Here is a 25,826-nt window from a genome sequence, read left to right as displayed (position 1 = left end):
CTTAATTTGTAATGAAGTTTTGTTTGCAGAGAGCATGAAACGAGTCAAAATAAAATGACATCTAAATACCCAGCATGCAGAGTAATGCAATAAACCAAAGAAATATTTTGAATTACTTTTAAAATCCTCAAATAGAGAAAAACAATATTTTGAGAAATTTGTTACTGTCAACAAAAAGTATTTACTATCATCTAACACAACTTCTTATTTAATTGAAAAAAGTTACAATGCCCTAAGTGATAGGAGAAGATCTCATGTTACCTGCTACTATTAAAATGTCAGAAATAGTTCATGGGAAAAAGTATATTGCTTTTTTTTTTTTTTTTGGTGAGGCAATTGGGGCTAAGTGACTTGCCCAGGGTCACACAGCTCGTGAGTATCATGTGTCTGAGGCCAGATTTGAACTCAAATAGTCCTGGCTCCAGGGCCAGTGCTCTATCCACTGCACCATCTAGCTGTCCCTAACAACTGATATTTCTAACATGGCACAGTTGTTACTTTATGTATGATGTGTTTATGAAGGACACATACATGAAAAATTAATGTTTTGTTGCCTTTTGGAAGGGCTCACAAGAGGAGAAGATATATATCTTAAAGTCAATGAATTTTTAACAAATAAAGGTTTATAGTGGAATTTTACTTTGCACTGGAGTCTGTGAGGGCAATGCTGGAGCAATGATAGGAGAGAATGTTGGATTTACAGTAAAAGTTAAAGCTGGTGGCAATGAACCTATCATTTTTTTCACTGCATGATCCATTGGGAGGCAAAAAAAAAAATCACCAGAGTTAGATATTGTGCTTCTTGATACTATCAAAATCATTAACTTCATTAAAAGCTGTGCCCTTAACAGTCCTTTGTTTTCAAACCTTTGGAAAGACATGGACTCTTATTACAAAAGCTTATTACTACATGCAGAGGTAAGGTGTCTCTCAAGAGGGTGAAATGAGGGCTGTTGGGGTTGAATGACTTGCCCAGAGTCACACAGCTAGTGAGTGTTTTGTGTCTGAGGCCAGATTTGAATTTGGGTCCTCCTGACTCCAGGGCTGGTGCTCAATCCACTGTGCACCTAGCTGCCTAATTTGTTGGATATTAAAAAAAAAAAACCACAAAACTTTAAATGATTTAAACATATTGCTTCAAAGAAAAAAAATGTAACTTATTTATGTTAAAAAAATAAAATTGAAAGTTTTACTAAAAAAAGTTAACATGGAAGAAAAAGTTGGAAAATGGTTCTTTAGAAATGTTGGCAGCTACAGATGATTTTATAATTGAAAATAACCTTCCCAAAGATTTAATTGTAATTAGTTATAATTGAATATCTGAAGTGCCTGGAGACACAGCTTTAGAAATACTGCCCTTCAAATTTTGATTGTAAAAAATTAAGTTAGATTCAGAAACCATACTCAATTGAAATAAAAAAAAGTCAGTCATCTGCCTTTAAAAGTCCAAGAAAAGTTTTCTGAGTTATCAAGTGATGCAGGTTTAAAACTTGAGTTGCCTGAAAAAATTGTTAAATAAATTTTGACTTGGGATTAGGACAGAATTTCCAACAATTTCTGAAATGATCCTAAACATACTTTTACCATTTTGTACTACATATTTATAAGAAGTGACATTCTCAGCATTGACAATTTTATAATCAAAATATTGTTCAACTCTAAAAAAAATTGAAGATGCTCTACGTCTTGTAGTATCAAATATTCTTCCAAGATTTAATTCTTTATGTAAAAATAAATAAGCATATCCATCTCATTAGTATGCAAATTTGCTTTCATCTTTAATAGATGGTAAAATTATATGTATACCAAAGAATTGTTATAAAATAAATTTCTTTATTATTTATTATCAGTAAGTGTTTGATTTTTATACCTATTTTATATACCAATATACCCAGGATCATGTAAAAATGTCTTGGGCATAAAGGGGTCATTAGTGGAAAAAGTTTAAGAAACTCTGGTCTAGACCAAGGTGGTGACCATGAGAGGAAGGAGAAATGGATGGATGCAGGGTGTCATGTGTTTTTAGAATACAGGACTTGCCAAATGGATAGATATAGTAGAAGGGAGAGAGTGAATTATTGAAAGTCATTATGAGATTGTGTACTAGGTTAATTGCAAGAATTGTGGTGCTCTCAATAGAAAAATAATTTTGAAGAAATGGTAGGCATAAAGGGGAGGATCATGAGTTAAATTTTGAGCATACTGAATTTGAGATGACTATGGGATAAAAAGCCAGAGGCAACCAACATCAAGCTGGTTATATAGTATTGGAGCTGAGGACACAGTATGGTTTCATATAACAATTTGGAGAAGAGAACTGTGTCTTTGATGCTTAGGGAAAAGAGATAATCCAGATGGAAGAAGAGATGCTCCAGGGAGGTCAAGAAGGATAAAGACTGAAAAAGTTATATCTAGCCTTGAAAATGTTCTATTTTATAACATATATTTTAATTTTCTTCTCTATACTTTAACTCATAAATTATTTTCTTCTTTTTGGATAGATATTGGAAATTTTCTTTTTTTTTCTCCCAAGCCAATAGTGCCTAATTTTAAAAATCTTATTTAATATTTTATTTTTCCCAATTATATGTGAAAACAAATTTAACATTTTTTTTTCAAGTTTTGAGATCTCAATTCTCTCCCTCTCTCCTCTCCTTCCCCCCACATTGAGAAAGGCAAGCATTTTGGCATAGGTTATACATGTACAGTCATGCAAAACACATTTCCATGTAAGTCACTCTGTGAAAGAAAACACAGACAAAAAAAGAAACAAGAAAATTCAAGTAAAGAAATATCTTTGATCTATACTCAGGCTCTACCAGTACTTATTCTGGATATAGATAGCATCTTTCATCATAAGTCCTCCAGAATTGTCTTGGATCATTGTATTGCTGAGAATAGCTAAGTTATTCATAGGAGATCATCATACAATATTGCTGTTAATGTGTCCAGTGTTTTCTTTGTTCTGCTTGTTTTACTTTGCATCAGTTCATGTAAGTCTTTCCATGTTTTTCTGAGATCATCCTGCTCATCATTTTTTAAAGCACAATAGTATTCCATCACAATCATATGCAACAACTTGCTCAGCCATTCCTTAATTGATGGACATTCCCTCAATTTCTAATTCTTTGCCACCACAAGCTCTGCTGTGCAAGCTCCTCCTTTAAATTGGGTCTAAGACCCAGGCTGAGACCCAGATCTAAGTATAGGCGATGCAACAGAGTTCTGCCCCTGGTGCCAGCAAAGGGATCCCTGTAAATCTCCTTTTGACCTGTTGTCAGATCCTCTCACCATCTGTGGGCTAAGTCTAGAAACTGCCACTGCTGTCACTTTCAGCATTCATTCAGTTTTCCCAAGGCCTCTTGTGTTTTGCTATGGCCTGGTCTGTGCTACTGCTGCCTGTGCTGGACTGTACTCCTTACTCACCCTCATGGAACAGACCTTTCCTGCTGATTTTCTAAGTTGTTTTGGGCTAGAAAATTGTTTCACTCCATCTTTTTGTGGGTTCTGTTGCTCTAGAATTTGTTTACAGTCATAATTTAAAGGTATTTGGAAGGGTTTGGGGGAGAGCTCAGGTGAGTCCCTGCCTTTACTCGACCATCTGATACTTGAAATTTTCAGACTGAATGGCTAACATTTTAACTACTAAGTTCTTTGATTTTGGAGATGAGTCCTAACCTCAAGGAACTAACAATATAAGGGAGAAAGAGGACAAAACAAACACATAGACTCACGAAGATGTAAATAACACTGCAAGGCAATCTATGATAATGTTTTATAAAAGTAATATGGATAGGTCTTATAGCTTTTCAGAAGCAGGAAAGATTACTGTGGCCTGAGTCAATCAGTCAATATTACATAATACAATTAGGACATAAACCTAAAAGATGGAGAGGACTATGGACATAGAATGAGAAGGTGAGAGGTAGGAATGAGGAAGAAAAATTCTTTGAGTCTGAGTGGATGAATCTACATGGTACGGTGTTGGGATATACTAGAAGAGATAGTGGTAGAAAACGAGCTGAGAAATGCAAGATTAGAATTTTAAAACTAGAAGGCACTTTAGACATCATCAATGATCAATGCCTTAATCTGGAAAATGGAGAAGTTGAAACCCCAAAAGAAGGAATGCCTATTCAAAGACATACAGACATTTATAAAACTAAACTTTTTTTGACCTGCAGTCTTTGTAATGCTAGTTCTAGGTTGAAGTTAGAATTTGGAAATCCCATAATGCTCAAAATAAGGAGTTTGTCTAAGATATCTGCAATAGGTTCTTTTTGTTTTTGAATCAGATAAATAATTTAAAATTATAAAAGGCAATAATTTTCTCTAAATACTTGAATAAGATAGCAAATCAATATCGAGCTTTACTCAAAGTGGGGAAGGGTTAACCACTCTCCTGAATTCCCCAGTTATCATAGCTGGGGGTTTTCTAAGACATGGGCTTCCAACCACAAAGATTTTATTGTATAGGTGGCATGTCGAGGTACAGTGTTTGTTGTTGCTGTTTGTTTTTAATTTGGATTTAGGCATCACTTCTGAGAGTGTTTGAATAATATTGATAAAAAGAGCAGATGATATATGTAGCCTAAGAAGGAAACGTTACTTTTGAATAAGAAAACTCTTCACTAATCTACAGCAAAGAGTACTGAATTTGAAACTTAAGAGGTTACACCTAAGGGTTAAAAGTCCAATCTGGTATTGGCTACTGGGGTGTTTTTGGACAAGTCATTTAATGTCTCTGGGACTTTGTTTCCTCATTCATTAAATAAGAATATTGGACTTGATTAGCTTAAAGTCTTCTAGTCTTTAACCCTGATCCTAAGATTTTATGAACTTAAATGAAAGCAGATTTTTGTTCTAAAATTATAAAATGAGATGGGAGTTTGACTTTAGGGACTTTATTTAAGGTAAAGGTACATGCAATCAATTAATAATACGTTTGCTAGTGCTTTGGAAAAGAAATGGGAATTTGAAGAGTGAAGTATAGTCTGTTAAAGGAACTGAGTCTGTTTGAGGATGGTCGCTGATTTTGAATTATAACTATACCAAAAAGTATCACAAAGCAATCCATTCTTTTTCTTCACTTCTCCAACTTAAAAATGGGCTGTATTTTTTCCACATTTGGTAAAAAAGAATGCTCTGAGTCTTCATCCTGGTGTGCCAAGCTTCAGCCTGGAGCACATTTTTAGAACTGATTTATAAGGCCCTGAAGGCGACCTGAAAAAGATCTTTGTGGTTTCAGTGTCCTATTTTTTTCTCTTCTGAATTACTTTGTATCTGATTTTGACAGTTAAAATTTTCAGCTTGGGATTTTGCATATGGATTGCTCACTGCTTTGATACCTTTTCTACAATGCATATTTCATGACTTGTAGTCTCCAAATCCCAAAACCAAGTGGAAAAAAATCTGAGACTCTGTGGTATGCTTTTCAAGCTAGAAGGAGCTGGACAAAAGGATAGTCCATTATTTGAGAGGAGAGAGAGAGAGAGAGAGAGAGAGAGGAGGGTGAAGGAAGGGAGGAAGGAGGGGACTAGAAAAGATAGTAGAACTTAAGCATCTTTGAACTCTCCCATTCTGATAAGGTAGATAAGTTATTAAGAACAGGTTTTACTTTTCCTTCCTAGGATTTTTTTTAAATATGAGCATCTTGATAAAGTTTAAATAGATTTAAAGTTTTAAAAATTCCTATTATTCTTTCAGTGGAATGGGATAAAAATTTTCCAGTATTTATGGATCAGGACACCTCAAGTCACACAAGTTTAGGTACAACTGAGAATAAATGGTCTGTCATAACCTAATTCCTACTACTGATAGAGAGCATTGATATAGTGAGGCTTAGACATTACTCAGTGGAAGTGGAATACAATCTTTTTGAGGGTAGAACTATTTTTCTTGAAAGCTAAGTGGCATAATGGATAGAGTGCAGGACTTGAAACCAGGAAGATTTAACCCCAGATATTAAATAGCTCTGTGTCCCAGGGCAAGTCACGTAACTCCTGTCTTCCTCAGGTCCTTCATCTGTTAAAAAAAAAAAAAAAGTACTAATAGAGGCACCTAGCTCCCAGGGTTGTTATGAGGGTAAAATGAGAAAATATTTGTAAAGCATTATATAAATGCTACTTGTACTAATAATTATTATTAATAGGGGTGGTTATAGTATTTTTTTATTCTGTGTATATACACCACAGTGATTTATCTATAAGAGGCACTTAATAAATGTTTGTTGGATTGACTTGAAGGTGAGTATCTAAAGGATGAGAATGTTGAAACTTCGATGTTTTAGTTTTGGAAAACTGTTTTTAAAGTTCATTCAATATTAACCCAGTAACTTGTTAGGCATGAACTATAAGCAAATTCCCAAAAGTCCTGCAAATGCTATTCTCCACTGTCTCTGCTGTTGATGTTAATTCTGTGCATAGCCAAAATCAAAGCAAGAGAAAGTAGCTCTAAGTGATAGGAAATAGGGTTTTGGTCCTAACTCTTCCAATTACAATTTGTGGGAAGCCATTTCACTTGTTCAAATCCCTTTTCCTTTTGAGGATCAGTTTCACCAAATGAGAAATGAGAAGCAAAACTAGAAGCACTCTATTTGAATTCTAAAATTATGTAACTTGGTGAATCTAATAGACTTTCCTTCTGAGTTTTATCAAAATGCCTAAATCCTGTATTAGTGAAACACAGAAAATGCCATTTTATTTTATTTTAAAAATATTACTTGTTTATTTTTAATATTCAATTAGAATTTTTTTGAATTCCAAATTCTCTCCTTTCTTGCAGCCCCTCCAGCACACATTAAGATAGCAAGCAATAAGATATCAATTTTATATATATGGAATCCTGCAGAATATACTTCCACATTAGCCATGTTGCTAAAAAAAGAAGCAAGAAAAATAATGAAAGTGAAAAAACTATACTTCAATTTGCACTCAGATTTATCAGTTTTCCCTCTGGAGGTGGAACATATTTTTCATTTTAAGTCCTTTGAAATTATTTTGGATCATTGTATTGCTCAGAGTTACTAAGTTTGTTACTGTTGATTACTGTTACAATGTTGCAGTTACTATGCAAAATGTTCTCCTGATTCTACTCACTTGTCTTTGCATCAGTTCATATATGTCTTTCCAAGTTTTTTCTGAAACCATCACACTCACTATTTCTTATAGAGCAATAGTATTCCATCATGATCGCATACCACAACTTTTTCAGCCATTCCCCAGTTGATAGATATCCCCTCAATTTTCAATTCTTCACCACTTCAAAAAGAGCTGCTATAAACTTTTTTGTACAGATAGGTCTTTTTCTTTCTTCTTTCCTTTGATAACTTTGGGATAAAGATCTATTGGTGATATTGCTAGGTCGAAGAGAATACACAGTTTTATAACCCTTTGGGCATAGTTACAAATTGTTTTCCAGAATGGTTGGACCAGTTCACACCTTCACCAACAGTGCCTAATGCACTGTTGAGCAAGTGTCCCAAGTTTTTCACATACCCTACAGCATTTGTAATTTCCATTTTTTCTTATGTTAGGTAATATTATAGGTATCAGGCCCTATCTCACAATTGTCTTAATTTTCATTTTTTTTTCCTAATAGTATTTTAGAGCATTTTTATGTAACTATAGACAACTTTGATTTCTTCTTCTAAAAACTTCCTATTCAGTGTCCCTTAAACATTTTTTTTAGAAATTTGACTCAGTTCCCAATATATTTGAGAAATGAAGCCTTATTAGAGAAATTGACTATATATGTTTTCTCAGTTTCCTGCTTTCCTTCTAATTTCAGTTGCATTGATTTTGTTTGTGTAAAACCCTTTTAATTTCATGTAATCAAATTTATCCTTTTCAGTTCTCATGATCTTCTCTATCTCTTGTTTGGTCACAAACTTTTCCCTTATCCAAAAATCTGACATGAAAGACTTCCCATGCTCCACTAATTTGTTTATTAGACCCTGCATGTCTAAATCATGTACCTAATTTGACCTTATCTCAGTATACAATATGAAATGTTGATCTTTGCCTAGTTTTAGTCAAAATGCTTTCCAGTTTTCCCAGAAATTTTAGTGAGATCTTGCCCCTAAAGCTTGGACCTTTGGTTTATCAACTAAAGCTTGAACCTTTGGTTTATCAAACACAAGATTACTATGGTCACTTACTACTGTGTATTTTGTACCTAATCTATTCCACTGATCCACCACTCTATTTCTTAGCAAGTACCAGATTGTTTTGATGATTACCATTTTATAATGTAGCTTGAAATCTGGTACTGAAAGGTTGCCTTCCTTCACAATATTTTTCATTGATTACCTTGGTATTCTTGACCTTTTATTTTTCCAGATGAATTTGTTATTTTCTCTAACTCTATAAAATAATTCTTTGTTAGTTTGATTGGCATGGCACTGAATAAGTATATTAACTTAGGTATAATTGTTATTTTCATTACGTTGTTCTCACTTTTGTCACCACTCCATTTTTTTTATTCCCTTCCCCTCCTACTTCCCCATTGGGTAAGGTAGATTTCTGTTCCCAATGGAATGTGTAGATATCATTTTCCCTTTTTGAACCAATTCTGATGAGAGTAAAGTTCAAGCATTGTCAACCTTCCATTTCTCATTCCTCTTTTATGTAAAATAATATTCCATATTCTTCCTTTCTCTTCCCCCTTCTCTCAGTGAATCACTCTTTCTCACCACTTTATTTTTTTTAGATCATTCCAACATAATTGCCTCAAACCCATGCCCTCTCTATATAGACTCAATCTAACTTCTCTAATAATGCTAAAGTGCTTAGGAATTATATGTATCATTTTCCCACATAGGGATGTAGAGAGTTTAACCTTACTAAGTCCATTATGATCTCTCTTTCATGTTTACCTTTTTTTGCTTCTCTTGAGTCTTGTACTTAGATGTTAAACTATTCAGCTCTAGTCTTTTTTTTTCCCATCAGGGTTGTGTGAAAGTCCTGTATTTCATTAAATGTCTATTGTCCCCCAAAGGGTTATACTGAGTTTTTCTGAGTGGGTTATTCTTGATGCTAATCCTAGCACCTTTGCCTTCCAGAATGTCATATTCTAAGCTCTTCACTCTTTAATGTGGTTACTGCTAAATCTTATGTGATCTTGTCTGTGACTCCATGACATTTGAATGTTTTCTTTCTGCCTGATTTCAATATTTTCTCCTTAACCTGAGATCCCAGGATTTTGGCAAAAATATTCCTGAGAGGTTTTGTTGTGGAATCTCTTTCAAAAGGTGATCAGTGGATTCTTTCAATTTCTGTTTTACTCTCTAGATCTAAGATATCAGACCAATTTTCCTTGGTAATTTCTTGAAATAAGATGTGTAGGTTTTTTTTTTAATCATGACTTTTAGGTAATCCAGTGGGTTAAATTATTACTCCTCAATCTATTTTCCAGGTCAGTTATGTTTCTGTTGAGAGATCTCAAATTTCCTTTTATTATTTTAATCTTTTTCCTTTGTTTTATTGTTTCTTGATGTCTCCTTAAGTTATTAGTTTTCACTTGTTTAATTCTAAATCTTAAGTAATTATTTTCTTTGGTGAACTTTTGAACTTTTTTTTCAATTTGTCCAATTCCATTTTTTTAAAGTTCTTTTCTTCAGTGAATTTTTGTGCCTCTTTTACCAATTGGCCAATTTTACTTTTCAAGTTGTTTTCCTCAGTCTTTTTTTGTGCCTCTTTCCCCAAGCTGTTAATTTTATTTTTATAATTGTCTTGCATCACTCTCATTTATTTACCCATTTTTTCCTCTATCACTCTTATCTCTTCCTTTAGCTCTTCCAGGAATTTTTGTTGGGCTTGTGTCTATTTTGTATTTTTTTCCTTTGAGGCTTTTTTTGTAGCTATTTTTACTTTGTCTTCTTCTGAGGTTGCTTCTTGATCTTCCTGTCACCATAGTACCTTTTGATAGTCAAGTTCTTTTATGTTGTTGTTTTCTTATTTTTCCAGAATATTTCTTAACATTGAACTTTATGCTAAAGTTGGACTCTGTTCTTGACATGGGGGAGGAAGAGAAGAGAAGAAGGCGAACTGTTAGGAACTTTAATTTTTTTTTCACACTGCTGTTTTCCTAGCTAGTTCTGGGGGTTTGTAATTTGTCAGTGCTTCCAAGGTTGTGTGATCCAGGAAGATGTGTGGTCACTGCTCCCCCATTTGTGCTCTAGTCTTGGGCTCTTCTCTATTGAATCTGTAAACCCTAGCACTCCTCTCCGCCCTGGAGCTTCAAGAAGAGATCCTGCTCTCTTGCTGCCAAAGCTGCTCCTCCTTTTTCTGAAACTGCTACCCAGAACTATTTATGGGCAATGGAATTGCTAAAAAGATCCTTGTCCTATGCATAGGCCAGCTCAGTGTTCCCTATAATTTATTTTTCTCACCAGTTTTCCAATCCCCTTACTATCTCTGGGCTGATAGCCCCTGAAGCTTTAGCTGCTGACATTGGAGCCTTCTCCAAGGCCCGTAGCTAGTGCTGCTTCCATGTATGCTCTGGGTTGGCCTCCAAATTGGTTGTGACAGACCTTCCCTTCCAACCTCATAAATTGTCTTGGCCTAATAAAATATCTCAACACAATCTTTGGTTGGCTATGCAGCTCCAGAATTCAATTTGAAACATTTTAAAGTTGTTTGGAAGGGAATGTTAGGAGAGTTCTGCTGGGTTGTTGTCTCTACTCCACTATCTTGGCTATGCCCTCCAAATATACTGTTTAGAAAAGAGTGGGAGAGTACATTAGTACCATGAGGCTGTAAAGACTTGTTGGAGATAAGATTGTGAAGGGATTTAAAAACTAAACAGAGGAGGTCATATTTTATTTTGGATGAAGTAGGAAGCCACGAGAGTGGCTTACTGATTTGGGGGGGCGATATGATATAAACTGTGCTTAAAGAAAATCATTTTGGCCCAGGATAGGGGATGGATTGAAGGAGGGAGATACTTGAGGCAGGGAGACCAATTAGGAGGTAATTGCAATAATCTAGGTAAGAGGTAGTAAATGCCTGAACTAGGATATAAGTAGAGGGAAGTGAAATTTGATAGATGTCATAGAAGTCGTAATTGCAAATTTTGGAAATTGAGGTGAAGAAGAATGAGGAATTTAGGATAAGGCCAATATAGCAGTGTGCATGTTTTCCCAATACTCTTCCAAAAATTGCTACTTTCCATTTTGTCAACTTTATTAATTTGTTAAGAGTGACAGGAAACCTCAAAGGTGTTTTCAAGTACAGTTCTCTAATTAATTGTGATTTGGAGCATTTTTTTTCCACTTATATGTTGATGACTTGGATTTCTTCCATCACAACCTGACTGTTAATATGTTTCATCAATTTTCTATTGATGAGTGATTCTTGTCACATTTCATTAAAAAGAAAAAAAAACAAACTTCTTCTATATCTTGGATAACAGGTGCTTATCAGAAGGATCTGAAGAAGTGAATTTTTCCCTTGAGATTCCTATTTACCTTAAAAATTTAACTACATTGATTTTGTTGGGAAAATCTCTTTTCATTTTTATATAATCAAACTTGTTCATTTTAACTTTTATTATCATTTCTACCTTTTGTTTGATCATGAAATCTTCCCCTATCCATATCTGAAATGATTTCCTTCTTTGATTATGTATTTCAAATAATGTGAACTTAAAATCATATTACATATACATTATGAGCTTATTTTGAAATATGATGTGATAGGAGATGTTTTTCTAAACCTAATTTGTGGCTGACTATCTTCCAGTTTGCCCAGGAGTTACTGTTGGAATTAGCCTTTACTTCAATCATTAGACTCATTGGGTTTCTTCAATACTATGTTTTTATGTCTATTTGCTTTTGGGCATTGTGCACCTATTCTGTTTCACTGATTTACTTTCATATTTCTTAAAATTCATTACTAATAATTTTTATCATTATTTTGAAGTAAAATTTGCTATCTTGCATTGCTAGGCCCTCTTCTCCCTCCTCCTTCTAGTTCATTATTTCCCTTGAGATATTTGACTCTTTTGTTCCCTTAGATGATGAATTTTTTTTCCTGCCTCTGTAAAGTAAACATTTTGTACTTTGCTATGACACTGAATAAGTAAAATAATTAAGGTAATATTGTCAATTTTATTTTGTTCTTATGACAACCATGAATACATAGTATTTCTTCAATTGTATAGTTCTATTTTTATTTCTCTAAAGGATTTTGGTTGTTATACTTCTACTATTCTTGTCTATATCTTATTACACAGAATCTCAAGTATTTTATACAGTCTGTAGATTTGAATGGAATTTCTCTTTCTGTCTCTTCTTGCTGTGGTTATATACAGAAATTCCAGTGATTTATGTGGGTTTGTTTTTTATCTTGTAACTTTGCTGAAGTTAATCAATGTTTCAAGTAAATTTGCATTGACTTTATGGTTCTATAAATAGACAATCATGTCATCTACAAACTGATAATTAATTTCTTTTTGACTATACTTATTCCCACCAATTCTTCTTAATGTCTTCTTCTACAGGTAGCATTTCAAGTAGTATAGTAAGTGATAATTGCAATTGTTGATGTACTTAATTTACCAATGATTTTATTGAAAAAGTAGCTAACTTTTTCCAGTACATCAAATATTGATTCTTGATTTTAGATAGATATCATTCATCATATTAAGAAAAGGTATATCTATTCCTATTCTAATTAGAGCTTTTTTTCTAAACAGAAATTGGTATTGTTTTGCCAAAAAAATATTTTCAACATCTATTGCTATAATCATGTATTTCATTATCATAAAATTAATAATATGGTTCATTGTGCTTATAGTTTTCTTTATATGAACAAATTCTATAATGTTGGTACAAACTGAACCTGGATATAGTGTATAAATTTTTACATGTTATTATAGTCTCTTTGCTAATATATTATTACATTTTTACATTGATATTCATTGATATTTTTGGTTTTTAGTTTTCCTTCTCTGCTTTGATTCTCCCTGGCTTAGGTATCAAGACCATATTTGTACCATGGAAGGAATTTAGGAGAATGTATTCCTATTATTGAAAGTAGCTAAGAAGTTAATTATTTCTTGAATGGTTGCTAGAATTCACTTGTAAATCCATGTAGACTTTTTTTTTCTCTTTAGGAGTTCATTTATGAACTCTTCCAGGTCCCCAATCAGAACTCCGTTGATGCCTGTCCTTGATCAGAGTACTGGCTTCTAACCTTGATCAGTGTTGTCTTTTCTGTAGCTTCTAGCACTTCCACGCTCAGGGTACTGACATGGCCATATTGTCCCTTCATGTCCAATGTGATTTCTTTGTCCCATCATCCTGCTGGGCATCAGGTCCCCCTGGTGCTGCTGTGGTTTCCTGTTCCTCCCAACCTAAGTTTTTTTTTATTTTTATTTTTTTCTACTCAGGGTACTTTTGGGTGCCTGCTGGTCTATTTACTTTCATTCATGTTTTCAAGAATCACATCTGAAGTTTCTGTTTATTTCTTTTTTCAGCCCTTGGCTAGATATAGGAGTTTATTAACATTTATTTTGGGCTTTTTTTGGTTATTGCCTGATCTAATATTCTTTTCAGATCATTACTGGAATAAGAGTTGGGCTTCTCTTCACCTTTTATGAAGTTATCTTATCCTAGAAGCCAACAGTCCTTAATTTGCATAGGAAAGTTAAATTAATTTAAAGCTTGTAGAGCAGAGAAGGCATATATAGGATTAATTAGGCAGTGAGAAGCTTTCATGGGAATATTTGGAGATCTTAGTTTAACTTATTCTTTTTTTATAGTTTTGTAACATTTACTTTCTTTTTTGGGGGGGGGGTGGGGGGGTTGGGCAATAGAGTTAAGTGACTTGCCCAGGGTCACACAGCTAGTCATTGTTATGTGTCTGAGGCCAGATTTGAACTCAGGTCCTCCTGATTCCAGGGCCGGTACTCTATCCATTGTGCCACCTAGCTGCCCCCTGGAGATCTTAGTTTAAAGCAAGAAAAATCATGAAGTAAATGTAAGTAGATCCCCAATGTTGTAGGCATTTTTGTTAAGGAGAGGAAGTGAAAGCATAACCTTCAGAAGTAGTATTATATGTTGGACAGGGTTTCTGCAATGGGAGATTGTTTCTGGGCAGAGATTGACTATAATAAATGGTAATGACTTCTCAGGAGAATAAAAGCAGGGGATGAACAAAAGTTCATGCTTTTGTTCTCTTGTCAATATTAGCTTGTCTCTGTCTCTCCTTCTTCATAGATTCTACCTCAAATACTACTATCTTTTTGTCTTTCTCTTTCTATATAATCACTCTCTTTGTTTAATTATATTAGTATTTTTTTGTTATTAGGTGACATCCTGCAATTCAAAATAAAACTTCTTTGGTGATCTTTCTTAGGAGATTAGATGAATGGAGTATGGGGAGAGAAACTAGAGAATAACCATTTATATAATACCTACTCTGTTCCAAGCACTGTGCTAGGGACTTTACAAATATTATCTCATTTGATCAAATGAAAGCTGACCAATGACATCAGGCAGACTAATCTATGGTGTATTTTAAAGGTAGAGATCAAGAATATCCCTTCAAATACATAAATGGCCAGTTGAAAGTAGGCAAATGACCAGGTGACCACAAATGTGTCTCTTGGTGAATAAGAGGTCAGAAAGGAGATGAGGAATGGATATCCAGCGATTTGACACCAAATAAAATTCTGCATCGAACTGTTCAGAGACTAATTAGGACCTCATAGATATCCCTTCCAGTGGACAGGAGGACAAAGTGTAGATAGATGGCTAATGATTTGTCCCTAAATCAACAGAAAGCCAGAATGGCTGTCCAGAACATATTACTTTATCAATGCAAGGGACAGCAATATATTTCTAGTAGGTGTTTAAAGTCATTTCTCTTTTGGTCTGGAAAACCAGTATCTGCAAAAGTGAAGTTAGTCTCAGGTACTTACTAACTGCATGACCCTGGGCAAGTCATTTAACCCTGTTTGTCTCAGTTTTCTCATCTATAAAATGACTGGAGAAGGAAATGGCAAACCACTCCAATATCTTGGCCAAGATAACACCAAATGGGGACATGAAGACTCAGACTTACATAGACAACAACAACATGGTTTCTAATAGTGACTGTGTTTGTGCAAACCTATGTCTTTTATACATACACAATCTTAAATGTCCATCTCTATCTATAGTGAGATCTATATTTGGTTTATGTATAAAATACATAGGTGGAAACAAATAAACAAACACCACTGGAAGCCATGTTACAATATTATAATACTGTAGAGGTTTTTTTTTGGTGATAAGATCACCTTAAACCCTATTCAAAGTAGTTTCATCTTACTAAAAACATCTATGTTTCACATACATACATGCATCTATGTATATATGCATAGTTTTTTGCAGAGTATGTTTGGAATTGGAGAATATGTGTATTTCTCTATTCTCCACAGAATTTGAATAACATGTATGTATCATATACAACTATATACACATATATGTAGGGTATATTTTGGGACTGGAGAATGTGTATGTGTGTTTGCATGTATATTATGCATATACATTTCAAATCTCTTAGAATCTCTGAGTTTGCTGTTGTGTGTATTTTTTCCATCAGTGAAGCTTTATGAGAAAAGGAGATGGTCTCTGGAAGTTGGCTATGCCAAAAAATTCAATGCCTTCTGATGCATATTTAACAAGGCTGGCCCTTCCTTGGGCTGTCTGTTTATGGCTCATGCTCAAAGCCTTTTTTTTTCCCTTGGTATAATCAGTCAAAAGATATTTTCTATGTCTGGTGAAGACTTCAACATTGGAGGATCTCCTTTAACAATGAACCATTGTAGGATTTAGTAGAGGTATGTACATGCACATATTCATATTTACAGAGACATAAAATCACCAATATTTTAATGTATCATATTACATCAAACATTTCCAAAAAGTACATATATATTTGTTGGAACAAATTAGCTGAAAAAATGCTTGGCTTTCCAACTTTATAAGGGTAAGGAGGTGGCATAGAACAGAACAAATGCCAATAACTAGAGTCAGAAGAATAGACTTCATATGTAAACTTTGATGTTTACTGCCTGTGTTACCTTGGACAAGTTGCTGAACCCCCTTATGCCATAATTTTTTTTCATATGTAAAACTGTAGGGTTGAATACTGGATTGCAGAACACACGACAGGGGTGGAGGTAGGAGGTAAAATATAAGAAGACTGGAAAAGTAGTGGGGACCTAGTTTGTGAATAACCTATAGGTCATAGAGAGGCACTGGAGTTTATTGAAAAGGGAGATGACATAGACAAATCTATACTTTAGGGAGATTAATTTGACAGCTGAATGGAAATGGAGTTGGGAAAAATATGAGGCAGGACGACCAATTGAAAGTTATTGCAATACTCTAAGCATGAAGTAATGAAAGCCTACACCAGGGTAGTGGTAGTATCAGAGAAGAGAGGAAGAAGTATATGATAGATGTGAGATGCCCTGAAAAAGCATTTTGACTGTCAAAAAAGGCATTAATCCTGTGAGAAATGAAATAATACATTTTCCTACAAAACTGACATATTACTATAAACATAATGCCTTGTAACATTAAGATGGTAAACATTTCATAATGAGAAAAATTCAGTGCTTATAAAAAAAAGTTTGCTGGAAGTGTATTTTGTTTCAAAAGAAAATGATATGAAAATGGTATAAGATCTAATTATTAGTAATTGATGAGTAATGGGCAAAGCTTAAAAGGCTATAGTTCATCTTTAGCAGGCTAATCTTAGAGAAAATCTTAATCTAAACTTTGAGTTTACATCCCATAAGACGATGCATTCCTTGGAAGCTAGCAGAATCACTACTACAGGGTAGCTAGGTGGTGCAGTGGATAGAGCACCAGCCCTGAAGTCAGGAGGACCTGAGTTCAAATACGGCCTCAGACCAAACACTTGACACTTACTAGCTGTGTGACCATGGGCAAGTCACTGAACCCCAGTTTCCTAAAAAAAAAAAAAATCACTACTACAATATAACTGAGGGATCTGAAGACTCACTGATAGGGGTATTTTCTCCCATGGTGCAAATGGAATTTTATCCAAGCCTACCCATCCTGTGTGACTGTCCTCAGTGTCTTCCAGTAAATTAACCATAAGGTATTCAGATAACTTGTACATTCACTTGATGTTAAGGAGATACTGATAGAGCATAGAGGTCATTGGTTGTCTCTTACCTTTATTATGTGATTTGCCATCTATTTTTTTTTCTTTTGGTTATGCATTTCTCTGATAGCATCCTTAATTTCTCCACTTCTCTTATACAATTTGTCATTTTCATGGTGCTACATTGCTGCCCACTCACATGCACCATGCTCTTCTCCATTGTCTTTTGGGTGATCTTAAGCCTTAATTCCAAGCAGGGAAGAATAATCTCTAACAAACCAATATCATTGGAATCACTTCTATGACCAAAAAAATTAGTCAGTGATTGCTCAGAATGAAAGAATTATGTTCAGCAGCTAAGAAACTGACAAAAAGGTAGTCTATTGGAATTCTCATTTGATTGGATCTGTTTATTTGCTTTGGGTATGCAAAACTACTTGAATGAATAAAATACACCAAAACGACACGTAATGAAGATAGAACATTTAGGAGTCATATTTGACCATAAACAAAATATTAATTACAAGTGGATATGTGGTCAAGAAAATCTATATTTTCCTGCAGATAATAAACTAGCATGTTAAAATCTGTGTCTAGAAGATTATGTGGTCAGATATTTATATTTAGTGAAGAATCCATTAAGAGAGGAAATTTGTAAATGTTGAGAATAGGAAGAACTCCAGACAAGATTCACTATGTACACCTAGGTTACTAAAATCCATGTCAGCCTGATTGTATATGATAGGTGAATGCACAATTTTCAACCCATATTCATTTAAAAATTTATTTTAATAGGTATCTGGGTAGTTTAATTGGTAAAGCATTGGGCCTGGAGGGAGGAAGACATTAGTTCAAAACAAATTTTAGACACTTAGTAGCTGTGTGACCCTGGTCAAATAATTGACCTTTCTGTGCCTCAGTGTTTTCAACTACAAAATGGGGAAAATAATGGCATCAACTTCACAAGGTTGTTGTGAGAGCCAAATGAGATAATATTTGTAAAGTGTTTGATATATAGGAATTAAAAAATGCTTTTCCTTTCTCCTCTTAACATACATACACACATATATTATATATGTAGAGAAAGAAAGAGTTAGGAATTTCTCATATTAAAGTGATAATAATATATTGTGCTTAGTGGCTGCCAAACAGAAGCACTCAAGATCATATTTGAAGAATACAAAATTAACTCTTTTTTTTCTAAAGGAAATGTGGCAAACAATGAATTCTTCTACAGCGTGTCATGGGAAGAAAATTAACATTCATCTACCATATTTTAAATCCTCAAGTGATATTAATACTATTGTTTAGTATTTGGGCTAATAACTTCTCCCATAGACTAAGTCTGTTGATGGTGTCATATAGACACATGTGTATGTAGGTGTATATTATGTGTGTATATATGTATATGTGTTTACACATATACATATATACCTACATGTCCTTATACCTATATACACACATATGTATGTGTATTTATATAGGTATATTATATATATACCTATATAAATATATATATGTGTGTGTCTACACACACACACACACACACATATACCCACACACACATACTCATTACCCTTCTCCAAATGACCATTGTAATCTATTTCAAATATTTTTCAGTTTTCCAAAAGCTACTAACCTAAGTTTGGAGCTAGCTTACCTAACATGTTGTCATTATGGCTTGTCAAATATCAGTATTGAGACAGCTTTTGAAACATTGGGCTCAAAGAAAACATTGCATTACTTCAGTGTTGTACCTTTTTGGTGCAGTTTAAACTGGCTAAAATTCCTTAGAGCATTTCTAAAATCCAAGGTGGGAAAGGTAGACACTAGCCAGTGAAAAAAATCTTGAAATCTTTCTGGCTATTTAAAAAGGGTTTTAACTTCTCCATTTAAATGGAGAACACTGTTCAGTGTTTCCTACAATGCCCCTCTTCCATTTACTAAACTGCCACATTTATGTGCTATTCAGCATCTCTGCCAGTGCATGGCACTTGATAGATATTTTCTAAATTAAAAATGTGTTTATTTAATTGTTTTTTGACTAGATTAAGGTGTGATCCATGTTTAAGTACCAAAGCCTCTGGCCAGTTCAAATCATGGAAGATGACACTATAAAATGGTCATGATTTCAATTTGGTTCATTTCCTCTACTTGAAATTCTCCAGGAAAATCTTTAAATTCAGCTTGCATTGTGTTCATGTCCTAGTTTCCCCCCAGTTTTAAAAGGGCCCCAGTTCCTACATAGTTTTAAATTATTCATAAAATTGCTAATAAAGCCTTTTTTATCATAAGAAAATATAAAGGCTGTACAGGAGCCCAGAAAGAGAAAGACATAAAGTACTCAAATATTCCATAACCCCCTTACCCCAAACATAATTTAGGGGCAACATTATGGCAAACTTTGACATTCTGTTGAATCCTTGGCTCTCTTACAGACAGTCCCTTACAGTATCTCCCCAAATCATAGTATGACCTTTTGTATGGGAGTCCACCAAGAAGGAAAACAGATTTGGGATTGTTGAATAAGAAAGTCCTTTCCCAACAAATGCGCACTGTCTTTGATCTTTCAAGTTTTATCTTTTTGATCTCTAAGTAGGTTGCTATTCAAGAGCTCTGAACTGTCTTCTTCTTTCTAAAGGGAGTGGGCTGAATTAGAAAATCCTCTTTTCTCTCTAAAAAGCATATCTCCCAAATCTTGAATTGGGAACTTCAAACTTGTGGTTACCCAGCAGGTGACCTCTAACTAGAAAGCTAGATCCTGAAATAACACTTCCTTGGGAATTCAAAACACCTCTTCCTTCACACCAAATTCTGGGTGTCACAAATCCTGTCCATAAATTATTCTTTCAAACCTTATAGGAATATATATGGCTGCCTCTACCATGCACTTCTATAGGAAACCCATCAGTGCTCAGATTGCTGCTATCTCTTGGGCTAGGAATCTCCACTCTCAGAATATTTCCACTCAGAGCACAGGCATGTGCATGGAATTTGTATGTGGCATACCCCTCAAGAAACACACCCAATTCTGGGGGATGGAGGGAGAGGAGTAAGCCTATGTTTGTGAGCAATCTCCTTCCCAAAGGATTACGTCTGTTCTGGTGAATGCTGGAGTTTATTTTGAATAGAGTAAGAGGAAAAGAAAATATGAACTACTCTGTCAGTTCACATTTAAAGACCACAGGGAGGGGTTGTCTCTCTGCCCCCCTGACAAAAATATATCTTCCTGAATCCAAGACAGTGTCCTTTCACCAAGATGCCAGGGGGCATATCCACAGTGTCCATGGAAGATTGCCCTCAAGAATCTCCAAACCGTAGGTCATAGCTTATAATTTCATTAAGGCTTTTTGGAAACTCATCAAGTCATGTCCAGTCAACAGCTGTTTGTTAAGAACTTATATATACCAGACATTCCACTAAGTTCTGGTAAGGCTTCAGTACACCTGCACTGAAGTAGGTTGATTCTTGGGAATCATGTTTACAAGCTCTCCTTGGCCCTGTGTTTGAAGTTTGATAGGATTTGTCTGAGAAGACTTGAATGCAAAATCATTGAAAATCCACAATCATGATAAAACATTGAGGAAGAATTTTACCTGATCTTTAATGTAGTTTTCCTAGTTGTACCAAAAAACAATTTTGGAACATTTTCTAGGTGCTCCTGAGCAATGATAATAGCTAGTGCTTATGATTGCTTTATGATTTACAAAATACTATATATATATATATGTCATATCATTTGATTTTTACAACAACCCAGTGATATAGGTATTATTATTATCCCCACTTTACTGATGAGGAAATTGAGGCTGAGACAGATTTAATATCTCACCCAGAGTCATAGAACTACTAAGAGTCTGAGGCAGGTTTTCAACTCTGATCTTCATAATTCAAAGTCCAGCACTATATATGCTATGCCAACTAACTACCTCAGTATTTAACATTACTAGAATGCTTTTTGATAAATGTTGTATAGTGCAGTGGTGTCACACTCAAAACAAAAAAACCAGGACCACTAATCCATATATAAAGCTCTCTGCAGTCTCCATAATGACTTAGTTTTAAAATGTAATGTCATTTATGTTTTATTATATTTTTTATTTTGTTAAATATTTACCAATTACATTTTAAGCTAGTTCACCTGTGCTTCAGAGTATTAGGCTGTATGTTGCTTCTGGCCATATGTTTTACACCTCTGGCATAGTAGATAGAGTGATGAATTGGTGTGAGAAACATCCATGGGTTTCATTCCACCTCTGACAATTGCCAGCTGTGTGACCTTGGGCAATTCATTTAGTTGTTACCCTGTTGTCTCATCTACAAGTTTGGGATAACAATACCTAGTATCCATTATGTATGTTGAAAATGCCAAGTGTTTTTTATAAATTTATTCAAGTTCATATAAACCCTCTCTGTGATTTAAAGTTCTAATAAAAAAGACATATTGATGGATTTCTCAAAATTAGTTATTGAAATAACCCCCAGTGTCTCAAGGCAAAATAGTGCTTTTGAAATGCTAAATACTTAAACAGTTGTTTAATTTGAGAGCAATTAGAAGCATTCTTGTTCTTAAATTTTTATTTTAAAATTGTTTCAATTTAGCATTTATTTTTTAGCATTCTTTTGTTTTCTTTCCCTCCCTCCAACCTCCTCCACCCCCCAATGAGAAGTTAAGCACTATGATCTCAATTACACATGTGAAACCATGCAAAAATATTTCTATATTAGCCATATTTTTAAAAAGTAAGAAAAATTAAGAAAGTGAGAAAATGTTCTTCAATTTGCACTCAGAGTTCATCAGTTATCTCTCTGGAAGTGGATAGCATTTTTTTCATCATGACTTTTGGAATTGTTTTGGAACATTGTATTGATCAGACTAGCTAAGTCTTTCATATTTAATCATCATTATAACATTGCTATTACTGTGCACAGTGATCTCCTCATTCTTTTCACTACATTTTACATGAGTTCATATAGATCTTGCCATGTTTTTTTTTTTCTGAAACCACCCCATCCCTCATCATTTCCCATAGCACAACATTCCGTCACAATCATAGGCTACAACATGTTCAGATATTCCCCAACTGATAAGCATCCCCTTGATTTCTAATTCTTTGCCACAATGAAAAGAGCTACTATAAATATTTTTGTACGTATAGGTGCTTTTCTTTTTCCTTTGATTTGTTTGTATTAGTAATGGTATTGTTGAGTCAAAAGGTAAGCACAGTTTTATAGCCATTTGGACACAGTTCCAAGTTGTTTTTCAGAATGGTTGGATAAGTTAACTCTACCTACTCCACCAACAATTCCTTAGTGTATCTATTTTCCCTCATCTCGTCCAGTATTTGTCATTTCTGATAGGTGTGAGGTGGTATGTAAGAGGTGTTTTAATTTGCTTTTCTCTAATCGATAATGATTTAGAGCATTTTTTTACATGACTATGGATAGCTTTGATTTCTTCTTCTGAAAACCACCTGTTTATATTTTTTAACCTTTACCCATTGGGGATGGCTCTTATTTTTACCATTGGACTCAATTTTATACTCATATATTTTGAAAAATGAAGACTTTATCTAAGACTCTTGCTCTAAAATTTTTTGATATTTACTTGATTGTCTACAGTACCTTTTAGCAAAATGTAATTTCCCTAATAATTCTTTTTAATTGGATCTATTTTTTTTTCTTTTGCTTTGTCTGAGATGATGATTACTATCTCTGCCTTTTTTAATTCGGCTGAAGCATATTAGATTATACTATTTTAACTCTGTGTGTGTCCTTATGTTTCATATGTGTCTCTTGTAAACAACATATTGTTGGATTGTGGTTTCTAATCCATTCTGCTATCTGCTTCTGTTTTATGGGTGAACTAATCACATTCACAGTTATAATTACTGTGTATTTCACTCCATCCCATTTTCTTCTGTTTCTTCTTCTCTCTCACTTTTTATCCTTTCCTTCCTCAAAAGTTTATTTTGCTTTGAGACACTGCCTCACTTGATCTGTCTTCCCTTTTATCACCCTCAACCTCTGTTCCTCTTATCCCCTTCCTCTACTATTTCTCTATTGGGTAAGTTACATTTCTATAAAAAACTGTGTGAGTGTATATATTCTTCCCTCCTTGAATGAATTCTGATAAGATTGAGGTTAAAGCATTGCCTGTTCTGCCTTTGGCCCTATATTGTAAAAGTTTTTCCTTGTGTGCCTCATTTATGTGAGAAAAATTTCGCGTTTTCCCCCTTCTCCCAATGCATTCCTTTTTTTTTTTTTTTGGTGAGGCAATTGGTGTTAAGTGACTTGCCCAGAGTCATGCAGATAGTGAGTGTTATGTGTCTGAGACTGGTTTTGAACTCAGGTCTTCCTGACTCTGACTCCAGGGCTGGAGCTCCATCCACTGCGCCACTTAACTGCTCCCCCCTACCAATGCATTCCTCTTTCTCACTATATATACATATATATATATATTTTTTTTTCAGAGATCATTCCAAAATAATCAACTTATATCCATGCCTTCAGTCTACATAAACTCCTTTTAACTGCCCTAATAAGGATAAAGATCTTAGGAGTTACATGTATTATCTTCCTTTATAGGAATGTTAACAGTTTAACCTTATTGAATCCCTTATGATCTTTCTTGTTTACCTTTTTATGTTCTTGAGTCTTGTGTTTGAACTTTCTATTCAGCTCTGGTCTTTTCATAAAAAATGCTTGAAAGTACTATATTTCATTAAATATTCATTTTTCCTCCAAAGCATTATACTTGGTTTTGCTTTTTAAGTTATTCTTGGTTGTAATCTTTGCTCCTTTACCTCATAGTATATCATATCCCTATCCCCCCTTCTCCTTGTGTGATTCTGACTGTGGCTCCATGATATTTGATTGGTTTCTTTTTGGATGCTTGAAGTATTTTCTCTTTGACCTGGGAGCTCTGGAATTTGGCTATGATATTCCTGGGAGTTTTCAATTTGGGATCTCTTTCAGGAGGTGATTTGTGGATTCTTTCAATTTCTATTTTACCATCTGGATCTAAGATATCAAGGCAGTTTTTCTTGATAACGTCTTGAAAGGTGATGTCTACACCTTTCTTTGATCATGTATTTCAGGTAGTCCAAAACTTCTTAAATTATCTCTCCTATATCTATTTTCTGGTCAGTTGTTTTTTCTGATGAGATATTTCACATTTTTTCTATTTTTTCATTCTTTTGAATAAAATTTTATTGTTTTATTTGTTATATATAAAACATTTATCATATGTTTTATTGTTTACTGATGTTTCATAGAGTCATTAGCTTCCAGTTGCCCAATTTGAATTTATAAGGAATTATTTTCTCCTGTGATATTTTTCACCTCTTCTTCTATCCAGTCAATTATTTTTTTTAAGGAATTCTTTGCTTCAGTGAATTTTTAAAGATTTCTTTGCCATTAAGTCAATAGTGTTTTTAACATGTTATTTTCTTCAATATTTTTGTACCTTTTTTTTTACCAAGCTGTTAATTTTCTTTACATACTTTCCTTGTATCATTCTCATTTCTTTCCCCAACTTTTCCTCTACCACTCTTAGCTCTTTCTTTAACTCTTCCAGGAGTTTCTGTTGGGCTTTGGTTCAATTGGCATTTTTCTTTAAGGCTTTGTTTGTAAGTGTTTTCACACTGTTGCCTTTTTTTTGTGGTTATGTCTTATCTTCCCTGTCACTGGAATTTTTTATGTTCAAATCTTGCCCCCCGCCTCCTTTTCCCAGTCTATTTCTTGACTTTGGCCTCTGCTCCCCTGGGGATGGGGAGGCACTATCCCTAGGTTCATTTTTGTTTGTTTGTTTGATGGTTTGTTTTTTGTTTTTGGTGCTGCTGTTTTCTGTTTTTGTGCTCTGGGTGTCTGTAAATTTTCAGTGCTTACAAGTGGTATGATCTGGTGTATGGTCTTTGCTCTCCAGGTCTGCACTCTACTCTTTACCCAGGATGGTCATTGGTCCCCTGCAGCTATAAGCACTAGTACTGTCTTTGCCTTGGAGCTGAGACCAAGTTACCTGCTTCCTTGTGACTGACCCTCAGTGCTCTTCTCCACCCTTGCTCTGTGATTCAGAACTGTATTTGGACAATAGAGTTATCAATCAGTGCCAGCTACACCCAGTGTCAGAAAAGGGTCCCCAATAATCTTTTTTCTGAACTGTTGTCCAACCCCCTTGCCATCTCTGGTCTGAGAAATCCTGAATCAGCTGTTCCCAGTGGCAAGCAGCCACTGCATGTAGGCTCTGGACAGGCTTCCACCCCAGGGTTGCCTCTAGTCTGCCAACTTGGCTCTGCCCTGAAATGGAAGCATTCTTATGAACAATCAACTGATATGTAATCTAAGTAAGTTTCTAGGCTAAGTTATGACATTTATTTCTATGGTCCTACAAAACTTACTACAATATCTGAAAATGCATGTCTTGAACTCCAAGGCAACACTTTCCAGTTTTCTTTCACCTCATTTCCCCTTAGATATTCTGCAATCCAGTGACACTGTTCTCCTTCCTTTTTCCTGGCATAAGATGCTCTATCTCCTGATTCTGGACATTTTCTTTGGCTATCTCCCATGCTGAAATTCTCTCCCTTATCATCGCGGCCTCCTGGCTTCCCTGGTTTCCTTCAAGTCCCAATTAAAATCCTACTTTCTATGAAAATCCTTTTTGGATCTCCCTAAATGCCACTCACTTCCTTCTGTTGA

The sequence above is a fragment of the Vombatus ursinus genome, unplaced genomic scaffold, assembly GCF_900497805.2.
Source record: "Vombatus ursinus unplaced genomic scaffold, bare-nosed wombat genome assembly UNPS02014841.1, whole genome shotgun sequence".
Lineage (NCBI taxonomy): Eukaryota > Metazoa > Chordata > Mammalia > Diprotodontia > Vombatidae > Vombatus > Vombatus ursinus.
This window is presented reverse-complemented; position numbering follows the sequence as displayed.